Source organism: Rutidosis leptorrhynchoides, chromosome 3, assembly GCF_046630445.1.
Source record: "Rutidosis leptorrhynchoides isolate AG116_Rl617_1_P2 chromosome 3, CSIRO_AGI_Rlap_v1, whole genome shotgun sequence".
Classification (NCBI taxonomy): domain Eukaryota; kingdom Viridiplantae; phylum Streptophyta; class Magnoliopsida; order Asterales; family Asteraceae; genus Rutidosis; species Rutidosis leptorrhynchoides.
Window position 1 is genome coordinate 302,741,197 of NC_092335.1, and position 13,809 is coordinate 302,755,005.

At 37.8% G+C, this 13,809-nt stretch overlaps 1 long non-coding RNA gene across 1 annotated transcript in view; it reads right to left on the reverse strand.

Annotated features, from left to right (window-relative positions):
- Window positions 1-2,940: 2,940 nt before the first annotated feature.
- LOC139899569 (uncharacterized) overlaps window positions 2,941-13,809 on the reverse strand; it is a 34,002-nt gene continuing 23,133 nt past the window's right edge. The window contains exon 3 of the long non-coding RNA XR_011777585.1: window positions 2,941-3,075. This is a non-coding gene — a long non-coding RNA (uncharacterized lncRNA). The remainder of the gene's footprint in view (window positions 3,076-13,809) is intronic.

Consider the following 13,809-nt stretch of genomic DNA (forward strand, 5'->3'; position numbering starts at 1 on the left):
CCGAGCCGCCCTTCCTTGCGCCCTGGTCTCCTCGTCCCTTTCCTTTCTTTCTCAAGTAGATAGCAACACGGATCAAATAGAGTATATATGGAATATTAATGGTATTTTATGCTTGTATACTTGAACATTTGATTAATTAAATAATATTGTGGGTCCTAATTTTTTATTAGTAAGTATGTCATGGTTGGAAGTGTTTAGTCTTGGATTAGTCATGATAAGAAAGTGTTGATGTGACGGTAATTTAGCTACTACTCTTGGTGAGAAAACTTATCATGGTTGGGAGCCCTGTTTATGGTTTTTATTAAACATTTTCCATTATCAAACACATGAATGTTTCTCTAAACAAGAACATGGTATGTAATCTTCCATAACTTCAAACGTTATAAACCTATATAGTTTCATACTTGATGAAAAAAAACAGAACAGTAACATCATCCTCGGTAGGCTACTAAGTTCACCATCTGAAACGGACACTGTCCTAAACGTTGTTGAGAACATTACACATCATATGTGTCTTGTTGCACTATATCTGTGTTTTGAAAGCGTAGCATAACTAGTATAAGAACAAACACATTTCTGTTTAGAAACTGAAGATCAAATTACCAAGAAACAGGATGTCTCACTTATTAAACTTTGCGTCTCAGGCACTCATATACCAATAAAAGGCTGCCCAGTTTGAACTTTGAAGGGTTAAAAAACTAAATTAGTTGCAAAAGATGGAAGAGTCAAGAGTTGATATGTTCAACCTGACTTCAACGATCAGATGAGTGATTCAATAAATTAATCAGATCGATGATGATATATAATGGTGCAACTGATTGTTTACAGTAAACAAAGTTTGAGGAGTCATTGAACAACTAATCTTTTAATTTGTTGATTGTAATAGAACAGTGTTAGCAGTTAGCACACGTTATATACACAACAAATTGACTTCATTATTTTTAAGCCGTATTCATTAGTGAGAGTAGCCTATTGTCAGGGTGGGTAGGGTCAAGTCAGGTCTAATCATCTTAAAATGTAATAAATTATGTAAATTTCGAGTTCACCTATAAAAAATATAAATGTGCTAAACATATTCATGGTTCGGTTGAAATCATGAGGTTGATTTTAAGGACAAGGATGGTTCAAAATGTAATGTTTGGGTGTCGGAGATCTCCGATCATTCTTGCCTTAATCGTATACTTTTTCATACTTTCGATCGTACGCTTCTTGAATCGACCAATAGATTTGTGGTGTCGAATGGGGTTAGTGCTCCTGTTTTTGTTGATCGGGATCAGGAGGTGAATAACTTGCATCCTTATTATTCGAAGTAATTTGAAGACGCTTCTGCTAAGGTTTTTGGTGTTAAAAATGGGTCTGTTGAATTCTGTGAAAAAGAAGTTGATCAAGATGTTGTTGTAGATGAGGTTAATTTAATAAAACATATTTGAATGCTTCTACGCCTACTTGCTTCTGTTTTAGTTTCCGATTGTGCAGTTGCTATTCGACCGGGTGTTAATAGCCCAGGTCCGTTTATTGGGCCGGTTCCTTCTTTTGGGTTTGCAGCTGCTGAGGATGGGCCCATTGTCCAGTTTGGGTCCATTGACAGGCCACGATCGAGTCTAGATCGGGTATATCTCGGGCTGTTTATGAAGACCAAGATTCGACAATCGATAAACTTTCTAATGATGTGTTAGAGCCGAATGATGATAACATCCATTTGCGGTTAGATTGGATCGGTTGAAGAATGAGAAAAAGAATAAGAAAGAAGAATTGGCAAAACGTATGACAGAATCGAACGTTGATATGCCTACACTGGTTTTGATTGGTCGGAGTGAAAGAAGTTATTGCGACTGCGAGGTCTCATCGTGTGAAGGTTTTTGTAAAGCATGGTACGTCTTAAATAAAGATGTCTCAAGAAGTTTACTTGCTGAAGCTAATCCGAGGTCAAGAAAGCAGGCAAACGAAGCTTCCACTTCGGGTGTTTATAAGCTCAAAGACAACATTGATGACTTGGATTATGGAGATGCAATTCAAAGCTTGTTTATGGGTCCTCGAGATGGAAGATATGGCGGTTCATCAGCTCTCGGGAGAGGAACTATGTCCACGAAGGCTTTCGCGGTTTCGATGAGATGATGACACGTTTAGCCGACGAGGGCATACCGGGTGATGGATCCGCTAATATGTTATCCTACAAAATAGAGAATCGGTCCGGCAAAAATACTTTGAAAGAGACAGTTAATGGAAAATTGAAAAGGGCGGGAGCTAGAGGTTGATGGTTGAGGTTCGTCTTGTGTAATTCGTTTCATTTGGTTCTTACTTTATTCATGTAGTTTTCGGTTTTGTTTAGTTAGTTAGTTTGTAAGGTTTTCGTGATGTTAGAGGAGCCTCGGTTATAGATAGCGTTCGAGATGGTTCCTTTCTAGGTGCGAGTTTCCCCGTTTTCCTCGTATTTTTGTATTTCTTGTTGTGGGCGTTTTCCTTTGGAAAACGACCTCGGTTATATATAAGTTTTCGTTTCTTTGCCAAAATAAATAATAATAATAATAAAATAAATAATAAAATAAAAAAGATTAACATTTATTCCGTATAACCTATAAGTCGTGTTTGATAAACGTAAATGCCAATTGAAAATGTAATATTTCGTATCGCCACTAAATGTAAATATCAACAGGAACATGTTTTTTCACACAACAGATCCCTCCGACCGAGGTTTACAGGGTAGTATGGTCATATGCATGTGTTCTTACATGCCAAAAAATTTCAATGCTTTATCATGTCTTTTAGATCACGATCGCGTGTATGTGATCTCATTTTTTCGACCAAGAAATAATATGAAAATATGGCAAACAAAATAAGAAAAGTGAGTTTCAGGTACTAATGTTTCCGATGGATTGGCAAATATGTCAAAGTTAAATTCTGTATAAGACCAATTTCCCCAAGAAAAAAAAGGATAAAAAAAAAAAAAAAAAGTTACAGGAATAGATAGGTAAGATACACTACTATTATTGAGCAAAGATTTTAACTTCAATCAAGTTTGTCGTTATTTGCTGCCTCACCATTATCAGCAGTGTTAGGAACATGCTCTCCTGCAACCTGTTAACACATGACGGTTACACTCAATGAGACTGTCAGACAAAATATAGAGAATCTTGATGGCGAGCACAATGAAAACGTGAAGCAAGGAGACATGTATCTTCTTTTAACACTTGGTACACAATACACTAGGTTGGACAATTTGCGAGACGGAGACGAGTCTATCATTATTTTGAAACGACTAGTCGGTTTAGTCAGGGTTTGACAACCGCTGACTTTTAGTAATATCTAAATTACATATAAATATTTAAACCATATTATAGGACACAAAATACGAGTATAAAAAATATTAAAATTTGATCTAACTTTGACCAACTTTGACCGACTCAACAGATGCCTAACGACTTTGACTAAGGTTGACCGACTAATTAAACATTTTTGGGCGAAACCGGGTGAGTTAGTCAGCCAAGACGGCCGCCATTTACAACAATATGTACATATTCAATCAATGCATTTAAATAAGTACACTAGAGACGCATCCACACAAAATCTCTAGTGAACAGAGTTACCAGCATTAAGTTGTTCCAGCACCAGCAGTCATAATTTCTAAAGAAGGTAATTGTGCCAGTAGTCGAACACACATTGATTTATAAAAAGAATTGAATGTTAAAGTAAAAGAAATCGATATGTGTTTTATTTTTCTTTTTGATGATCAGAACTAAATACAGGGAAGGGCCTGTATTTATAGGCTGGATGGAAACTACAGCTTTATTTGTGGAACAAAATTACTAGAATATCTCTAACATATCTAACGTCCTTATTTACATTCAAAATCCATGAAAATCAGAGACTGATTAGATTGTGTTTATTAGAATTTCAAAACTTCATCACTGGTAGAGCCAGCCTTTGTGAGTATGTCAGCAGTTTGGAGGTCACTGGGAATGAAATCAAGCTGCAGGTTATTTCCTTCTATATGTACCTGCTGACCATTCCAACAGCGAATGATATGTCAGGACGTGTGTGTGAGCGAATGATATCTTCCCATGTCTGTTGGAGGGGCCCATCTGATGGTTTCCAGTGGTTTCCAGCCGTCATCTAGATGGCTCTGTTCCAGCTGCCATCTAGATGTTCAACGTTTCCAGCTTTGAACAACTCATACGGAAGTAGCAAACTTGAACACGATGACGGCCGCCAACTTCCGCCAACCTTCTCCGTTCACACCATTCCAACGCCATAGAATTTTTACTATAAATAGAGGTGCAAACCTCAGTTGTAAATTATCCCAAAATCATTCAGAGAAGTGTAATCACAACCTAGAGAGTGTGTGAGCTTGAGAGTTTTTTTTGTAAGAGTTTTGTAATACTCTGTAAATCTATTCTTGTGAGTAATAGAGTTGTTTTTCTCTCAAATTTATATCTCCCAACGTCCAGGCGATCCCCTCTTCCTAACAAGTGTTATCAAGAGCTTGGTTAGAGACGTTGGTTGAGTTTTTGGGTTTTCGGAAGTTTTCTCAAAATTCAATTTTGAGTGTACCATAGGATTCGTCTCGTCGAACCGAGTCCAACGCAAAAAACGGCGACTTAAACGGAGTTATAACGAGCCCAGAAAACGCGGTCAAAGTTTGGTCAACTCGCCGGAATCTCGCCGGAGAAGACGACCGGTGCCGGAATTTTCGCCGGAGAAGACGATCACTGTAGCAATTCACTGTAGCAGCTGGCGGCACTGCAGCAGGTCACTGTAGCAGTACTGTAGCGGTACTGTAGCGGTACTGTAGTAATTCTGAAATTTTACAATTTGGTCCCTGAAATTTTCAGAATTTCATTTTTTTGGTCCCTGAAGTTTATAAAAATTATAATTTTACCCCGTAAGTGGAATTTAAGCCGCGAAGTGTCTATTCCACCATTTTCAACTATTCCGGACGTAACGGTGATCTCTGTTTTCTACAATTCAACCCCGTTTGTGTTGAAAAATTATTTTTAAGGTGATAATGTCCACAGAAGAGTCAACATCATCTTCCGGAGCTATGATTATGCTCACAGCCACAAACTACACGCTGTGGAAACCTCGGATGGAAGATCTCCTCAGCTGTAAGGATTTGTTCGATCCTATTGAATTGAAGGGTATAAACCCTGATTCTGCCAAAGAGAAAGAGTGGAAGAAATCAAACCGAAAAACTATTGGTCAGATCCGTCAATGGATTGATCATAGTGTCTTCCACCATGTTGCACAAGAGACAGGCGCATATGTCCTCTGAAAAAAGTTGGAGGACATGTATCAGGCCAAGACTGCTCGGAATAAAGCCCTGCTGATGAGGCGTTTAGTCAACATAAAGCTCAAAAGTGGAACTTCAGTTGCCGAGCATACCAGTGAGTTCCACAACTTGGTCAACCAGTTATCGTCTGTAGAGATGTCGCTTGGCGATGAAGTTCAGGCGCTACTGCTACTTAGTTCCCTTCCCGATAGTTGGGAAACGCTGGTAGTAACACTCAGCAACTCAGCCCCGAATGGCAAACTTACCATGTCAATGGTCAAGGATGCCCTATTCAGTGAAGAGGCGAGGAGAAAAGACATGGGCACAGATCAGACCCATGCCTTTGTCACAGAGAATCGGGGGAGACAGCGAATGAGTAGCAAAAATAAATGGAGAGGCAGAAGCAAGAGCAGGGGCAGGTCAGCTGATGGCAGAAAACCAACATATAAATGCCATCATTGTGGATTAGAGGGACATATGAAGAAGAACTGCTATAGATTAAAAGAGGAACAAGGTCAAAGCAGTTCACAGCCGAAGAATAAGGGTGGAGAAACATTAGTGACTATCTCTGGTGATGTAGCTTATTGTTCAACCCATGATGAGACATGCCTTCACGTCTCACGAGAAGAAACAGAATGGGTGGTAGATACTGCAGCTTCCTACCACGTGACTCCATACAAGGAATACTTCACAACATACAAAGCTGGTGACTTTGGAGTTGTGAAGATGGGAAATTCCAGTTCCGCTGAGATTGTCGGAATTGGAGATGTCAGAATAAAGACAAGTTCCGGGAGCACAATCACTCTGAAGGATGTCCGCCATGTGCCAGATCTTCGGCTGAATTTACTTTCTGGGATAGCTCTCGACAAACAGGGCTATGATAGTCATTTCATTAAAGGCACATGGAAATTGTCAAGAGGCGCTATGATAGTCGCTCGAGGACACATTTGTGGCACACTGTACAAGACTCATGTGAAGATCTGCACAGACAGTATTAATGTTGCAGAAAAGGAGGCTTCACAAAATTTATGGCACCAAAGACTCGGTCACATGAGTGAGAAAGGGTTGTCTACCCTAATAAAGAAGGAGCTTATCAATGTAGACAAGGATGTTGCACTAGATTCTTGCAATCATTGTCTGTTTGGTAAGCAGCATAGAGTCTCGTTTAATTCCTCTTCAACGAAAAAATCAGAGTTACTCAGTCTGGTACACTCTGATGTTTGCGGTCCCTTGGAGGTTGAATCAATTGGCGGCAATCGATACTTTCTGACGTTTATCGATGATACTTCTCGAAAGGTGTGGGTATATTTCTTACGGACGAAGGACCAGGTGTTCGATTACTTCAAACAGTTCCATGTCATGGTAGAACGTGAGACAGGAAAGAAGTTAAAGTGTCTTCGATCCGACAACGGCGGTGAATACTCTTCCAGGCAGTTCGATGCCTATTGCAGATCAAATGGCATCCGACATGAGAAGACGGTCCCACGTACCCCTCAACATAATGGTATAGCAGAAAGAATGAACCGAACAATCATGGAACGTGTTCGGAGCATGCTCAGTATGGCTAAGCTGCCAAAGCCATTCTGGGGAGAAGCAGTCAGAGCCGCTTGTTATTTGATCAACCGATCTCCATCAGTACCACTGAATTTTGAAGTTCCGGAGAAACTTTGGTCTGGAAAGGATCCATCATACTCTCACTTAAGAGTATTTGGATGTTTGGCGTACGCACATGTATCCAAGGAGCTCAGGCAGAAGCTGGATGCAAGGACCCCTCCATGCATATTCATAGGCTATGGAGATGAAGAATTTGGATACAGATTATGGGATCCAAAGGAGAAAAAGGTGATCAGAAGTAGGGACGTGGTGTTCCATGAAAGCCAGACAATAGAAGATATTGAAAAACCCACAATATCTCAGAAGTCAAATGTTGCTGCTCAGGTGCCAGAGGCAACAACGGAATCATTCATGAGAAATGAATTTTCAGTGCAAGAAGAAATGCCAGAAGTAGAAGATAATGAGGAAAATGACGGTGCTGAGCAGGGGGAGCCACAACCCCATCTGCCAGATGTTCCAGCACCATCACAAGGTCAAGATGATGGTGGATCTCCTCAGAATGTTCCAGAAGTTCGTAGATCTGAACGAGGTCGGATTCCATCGAGTAGATATCCAGAATCCGAGTACCTTCTACTTACTGAAGATGGAGTACCGGAGAGTTTTCATGAAGCAGTAACTCATAAGGATAAAGAAAAATGGTTGCTCGCAATGCAGGATGAGATGGATTCTCTGCAGAAAAATCAAACTTATGAGATTGTAGAACTTCCACGCGGGAAGAAGGCACTGAAAAATAAATGGGTGTTCAAGCTGAAAAAGGATGGTAGTGAAAAAGTGGTGAAATACAAAGCACGACTTGTAGTCAAAGGATTCCAACAGAAGAAAGGGATTGATTTTGACGAGATATTTTCACCAGTAGTCAAGATGACTTCAATTAGAGTCATACTTGGATTGGTCGCAAGTATGAACTTGGAGCTTGAACAGATGGATGTAAAGACAGCTTTTCTTCATGGAGATTTACATGAAGAAATTTACATGGAGCAGCCAGAAGGTTTTGAGGTTTCAGGAGATAATCTCGTAAGCAAGCTGAAGAAAAGTTTGTACGGTTTAAAGCAGGCACCTAGGCAGTGGTACAAGAAGTTTGACTCGTGCATGGTGAGTCACGGGTACAAGAAAACTGCAGCAGATAAGTGTGTCTACATTCAGAAGTTTTTTGAAGGAGATTTCGTTGCTTTTCTACTATATGTAGACGATATTTTGATCGTAGGGAAAGACGCAACGAAGATCAACCAGCTGAAGAAGGAACTCTCTAAGTCTTTTGACATGAAAGACTTAGGACAGGCTCAACAGATTTTGGGAATGCAGATAACCCGAGATAGGAAGAATAAAAGGTTATGGCTATCTCAGGAGAAATATATTGAACGAGTGCTTTCACGTTTCAATATGAACAATGCCAAACCTGTTAGCATTCCATTAGCTAACCATTTCAAGTTAAGCAAGAGTTCTTGTCTCTCATCCAAGGAAGAGATCGGGGAGATGTCTTCAGTACCATATTCTTCAGCAGTTGGAAGTTTGATGTATGCAATGGTGTGTACAAGGCCCGATATTGCTCACGCAGTGGGAACAGTGAGTCGTTTTCTCTCGAACCCCGGGAAAGAGCATTGGGAGGCGGTAAAATGGATTCTCAGATATCTTAAAGGTACAAAGAATCTATGTCTTTGTTACGGGGGAGCTGATCCAATCTTGGAAGGCTATACAGATGCGGATATGGCCGGAGATCTTGATAGTAGGAAATCTACTTCAGGATTCATTTACACTTTTGCAGGGGGAGCTGTTTCATGGCAGTCAAGACTACAGAGGTGTGTTGCATTATCCACAACTGAAGCAGAGTATATTGCTGCCGCAGAAGCTGGAAAAGAAATGTTGTGATTAAAGCGTTATCTCCAAGAATTTGGAATCAAGCAAAAGGAGTACAAGGTACATTGTGACAGTCAGAGTGCTCTAGATTTGAGCAAGAACTCCATGTACCATTCCCGTACAAAACATATTGATATTCGCTATCATTGGATACGCGAGGTAATTGATCGACAACTGTTGAGACTAGTGAAGATCCATACAAAGGAGAATCATGCGGATATGTTAACAAAGGTGGTGACTCGAGAAAAGTTGAAGTTATGCAGAGACATAACTGGAATGTTCGTGGATTCGGCTGGAGGGGGAGAATTGATGGTTTCCAGTGGTTTCCAGTGGTTTCCAGCCGTCATCTAGATGGCTCTGTTCCAGCTGCCATCTAGATGTTCAACGTTTCCAGCTTTGAACAACTCATACGGAAGTAGCAAACTTGAACACGATGACGGCTGCCAACTTCCGCCAACCTTCTCCGTTCACACCATTCCACCGCCATAGAATTTTTACTATAAATAGAGGTGCAAACCTCAGTTGTAAATTATCCCAAAATCATTCAGAGAAGTGTAATCACAACCTAGAGAGTGTGTGTGAGCTTGAGAGTTTTTTTTGTAAGAGTTTTGTAATACTCTGTAAATCTATTCTTGTGAGTAATAGAGTTGTTTTTCTCTCAAATTTATATCTCCCAACGTCCAGGTGGTGTGCAGCGGGGTAGTATATAAAATAGTTTATATTTTACTAGGAAAAACTATTAAATACGATACAATTTTACACAAGATATTTATTTATTTATAGAATGGATATACTTAAACCTTGCTACAACACTTATAGGCAGTGTACCTAATCGTACAGTAGTGTAGTTTTTAGTAAGTCCGGTTCGTTCCACAGGGAAATCTTTAAACAAAGCTTAACGCTATATTAGTTTACTTTTATAAAAATACAAATATATATATAAGTAATATTATTATTATAAAGGGGGGTTTTTACCGTTTAATGACCGGTTTGTCGATTTTAAGACTTTAGTCGCAGTTAAAACCTAATGTAAAATATAAAATAAATACAAGACTTAAATTAAAGCGTAAAGTAAATAACGTTAATGAAATTGCAAATAATAAAAGTGCGATAAAATAAAATTGCGATAATTAAAAAGTACGATAATTAAAAGTGCGATTAAATAACAATAAATAAAAGTGCGATAATTAGAAGTGCAATTAAATATAAAATAAAGGAAATTAAATATGAAATAAAAGAATTATGCTTATTTAAACTTCCGTAATCATGATGTTTGACGTGTTGATTTTAGTTTTATGCCCATGGGTTAATTGTCCTTTGTCCTGGATTATTTAATATGTCCGTCTGGTTTTTGTCCATAACAGTCCATCAGTCATAAATATAAATTGCAAGTGTCCTTGTCAAATTATTATTATACCCGAAGTTAAATATTCCAACTAATTGGGGATTCGAATTGTAACAAGGTTTTAATACTTTGTTTAATGAATACACCAGGTTATCGACTGCGTGTAAACCAAGGTTTTACTACTTTGTTAACAATTACACCAATTACCCTTGAATGTAATTTCACCCCTGTTTTAATTATTCTAGTGGCTATTAATCCATTCCCGTGTCCGGTTAAATGAACGATTATTCGTAAATATAAATACCCCGCCCATCGTGTCCGATCGAGTGTATATGGTAATTTATAGGGACGCCCAATTGTAAATCTTTATATTAACATTAACAAACTTTCATTTAGTTAAACAAATATAAAGCCCATTAATAGCCCATAGTCTAATTTCCACAAGTGTCGTTCTTTTGTCCAAACCCCAATTATGGTACAAAGCCCAATTACCCAATTTTAGTAATTAGCCCAACATCATGATTACTTCGTTTTAAATAAGCATAATAATAACTTAGCTACGAGACATTAATGTAAAAAGGTTGAACATAACTTACAATGATTAAAAATAGCGTAGCGTTACACGGACAGAATTTCGACTTACACCCTTACAACATTCGCTAACATACCCTTATTATTAGAATTATAATTAAAATTAAAATTAAAATATAAATATATATATATATCGTATATATTGAGAGAGAGATAGAAATAGAATATGAAATTTGATCAGAATTCGGTTTGCTTTATAGCCAGAGTAGAATTTTGGGGCTCCGCGACTCGCGGCAAAATCCCCTTCAAACTCCGCGAGTCGCGGAGATAGTATTTACAGCTCAGTCCTTGGAGTTTTCTCTGCCGACGGTTTTTTATATATAAATATAATATATATATAATTAATATAATTAATTATATATTATATTATATTTATATACATAGTTAACTTGTAATTTTTAGTCCGTTGCGTCGAGCGTTAAGAGTTGACTCTGGTCCCGGTTCCGGATTTTCGAACGTCCTTGCGTACAATTTAATATCTTGTACTTTGCGTTTTGAATCTTGTACTTTTGTAATTTCGAGACGTTTCTTATCAATAATTGGAACCTTTTTGATTGTCTTTTGTACTTTTGAGCTTTTTGGTCGTTTGCGTCTTCAATTCGTCGAATCTGTCTTTTGTCTTCACCTTTTATTATTTAAACGAATATCACTTGTAAATAGAACAATTGCAACTAAAAGCTTGTCTTTCTTGAGGAATAATGCTATGAAATATATGTTCGTTTTTAGCATTATCAAATATTCCCACACTTGAGCGTTGCTTGTCCTCAAGCAATATTGTCTTGAAATACTAGAATCACTTCTTTATTCTTCACACTTTGTACATCAGTGATTTCTATACGGCGGTATAAACAATGGTAGTAACGATATGGTTTACAGTCCCACATGACTATAAAAATTTAGATCCATTAAGGAAATTGGATCTTTATGAAAACATTTGATCTTTTGAAATCTAGTTTTTACCCTAGATAAGTTTTCCGGAATAACCCTTTACCGGTGTTTGCAAAATATTTTTGTGGGTTTGGTGGGTTTCAGATTTGAAAATTTTAGCTCAAAACTTGCGGTTTTGTGTCACCCACTTGCTAACCTTGTATTTGGAAAGCAACACGTCCAGTTTACTTGTCCCGTATATTACCTTTCGGTAAACTACCGTCCGGTTGTAAAGGAAAGCGTTGAACAAGCAACTGTTAAGGCAATGTCCCGTGACATGCTTTTGATTATGGTCTATAACGTGTCGGACGCAATTACTATCCTTGGTAGGAGCAATAGTAAAGCTCACCCTTATAATTTGTCTGTTTGACACAAGGTCCTGTCTTTGACCATGCTATGCAACCACCGTTCTTACGGTTGACACCCGATTTAGTTCAGGTGACCTAATGAATTCTAGGTGAATTCCTAGGATTTTACGTTCAATGGTAATGAACGCATTGAAAATGGGTTTTCAGAAAACAAATCAGTTTGTATTTTTGATCAAAATATTTTCTCGTTCAAGCTCGAGTTTAGATATCATCGAATTCCATGAGTTTGTAATTCTCAATCTTTAAGGTCAATCTCAAGGATTGAGTAATATCAGGCTTAAAAGCTGATTTTTAATCTTTTAAGGAGATTATCCTTTCTGGGGATCTGATTCATTAGTCTTATCAAGCTAATTTGCACGGTGCCCCCCCATTGTACGAGATAAATCCTTCTCATGGTTAGGATAAATCTGACCACTTGGCGACCCTGTTTGATGCTGAGGTCCGTGGATTTCCAGCCGATTTTAGTGATAACTTTTCTAGATTTTTCGTCAACCTACAGCTGGTCTGGATGACAACTTCATGACCTAAATCAAGAAGCGCGTGTCTTTTTCGGAAGACTTTACTTCCTTCTAATGATGGAATTGATTCATCGTGTAGATCCATATTTTCTTTTCTTTCATCGGGTAAAACAGTTTAGTTTAGTTCAAAGCAAAAGTATTTTCAGTTATTTGTTACAGATATATGTGACATATGTTTAAAATAACTTGGTAAATTTTCCCACACTTGGCTTTTATTTTCCTTTTTATCGTCCTCTATTCCAATTTAAATGAATTTTAACATTTTAGTTTGTTTCTCAATTTATGTCCTTTCCGAGGTAACAATAATTTCGGTGTTAAAACCTAGTTTTATCGTTCATAAATATGTATAAACATGATTTTGAATTCATTTAATTGAAAATTTTGAAAAATTTTACTAGAATTGGGTAGTCAGTATATAAGACTATGGCTGTTCTTTTTTATCAGAGAGCACTAGATTCTAATACAACTACTGCTTTACTAGTATTTTTAATGGTAACCAAGTGTTTAATATAAAAATTTTAAAATCCGAAAGAATTTAATCCCTTCCCACACTTAAGATCTTGCAATGCCCTCATTTGCAAGAAATCAGTAACAATTTAAATTATTGAGGGTGATTTGTGTGAAAATGATTAAATTTTTACCAAAGTTTCCAAATAAATTGGCGTTTGTTTGCTGAATGATAAATGGTGCACATCATTTGTTCATTCCGTCTTGTTGTTATTTCACATATATTTTGCATCTTGTCGTCAAAATTAGTTGCTTTTGCTGAACTTAATGCCAGTCTTTGAAAATGCGTTGTTTTACCCTGTTGTGTACATAAGATAAACTGCAAACATATATACATATTTTTGAAGTTTGGTATATTACCCCACGTTCAAAAATTATTAAAATCTAAGAATAAAAGTTAGATAATTATAAAAATGATTACAATATTAACAAAAATATTAAATGTATCAATAATTACAAATTACAAAATAAAAAAAAATAAAAATAAGTAAACTAAGGATGATATTGGTACCAATAGGGGTTCCAGGCATAACCATAAGTGCTATAGAATGCTTCGGCAGGGTCATACGTAGGATATGGTGGCTGCATCTCTATAGACCAAGGAGGGAAGACGGGTTTCGGTGTAGGAATATAGTTTCTACCTATGTGTTGGCAATGAGCTATGATCTGGTTCTGATGAACTTGCCAATCTTCAAATGCTCTCTGTCTAGCATTTTCGTATTCCTGAGAAGCTATAAACCTATGCATTTCTTGCATCTCATTCCCCCCTCCTACATTACCTTGCTGCTGGTTTCTCTCCACCTGTGGATGTCTACCATG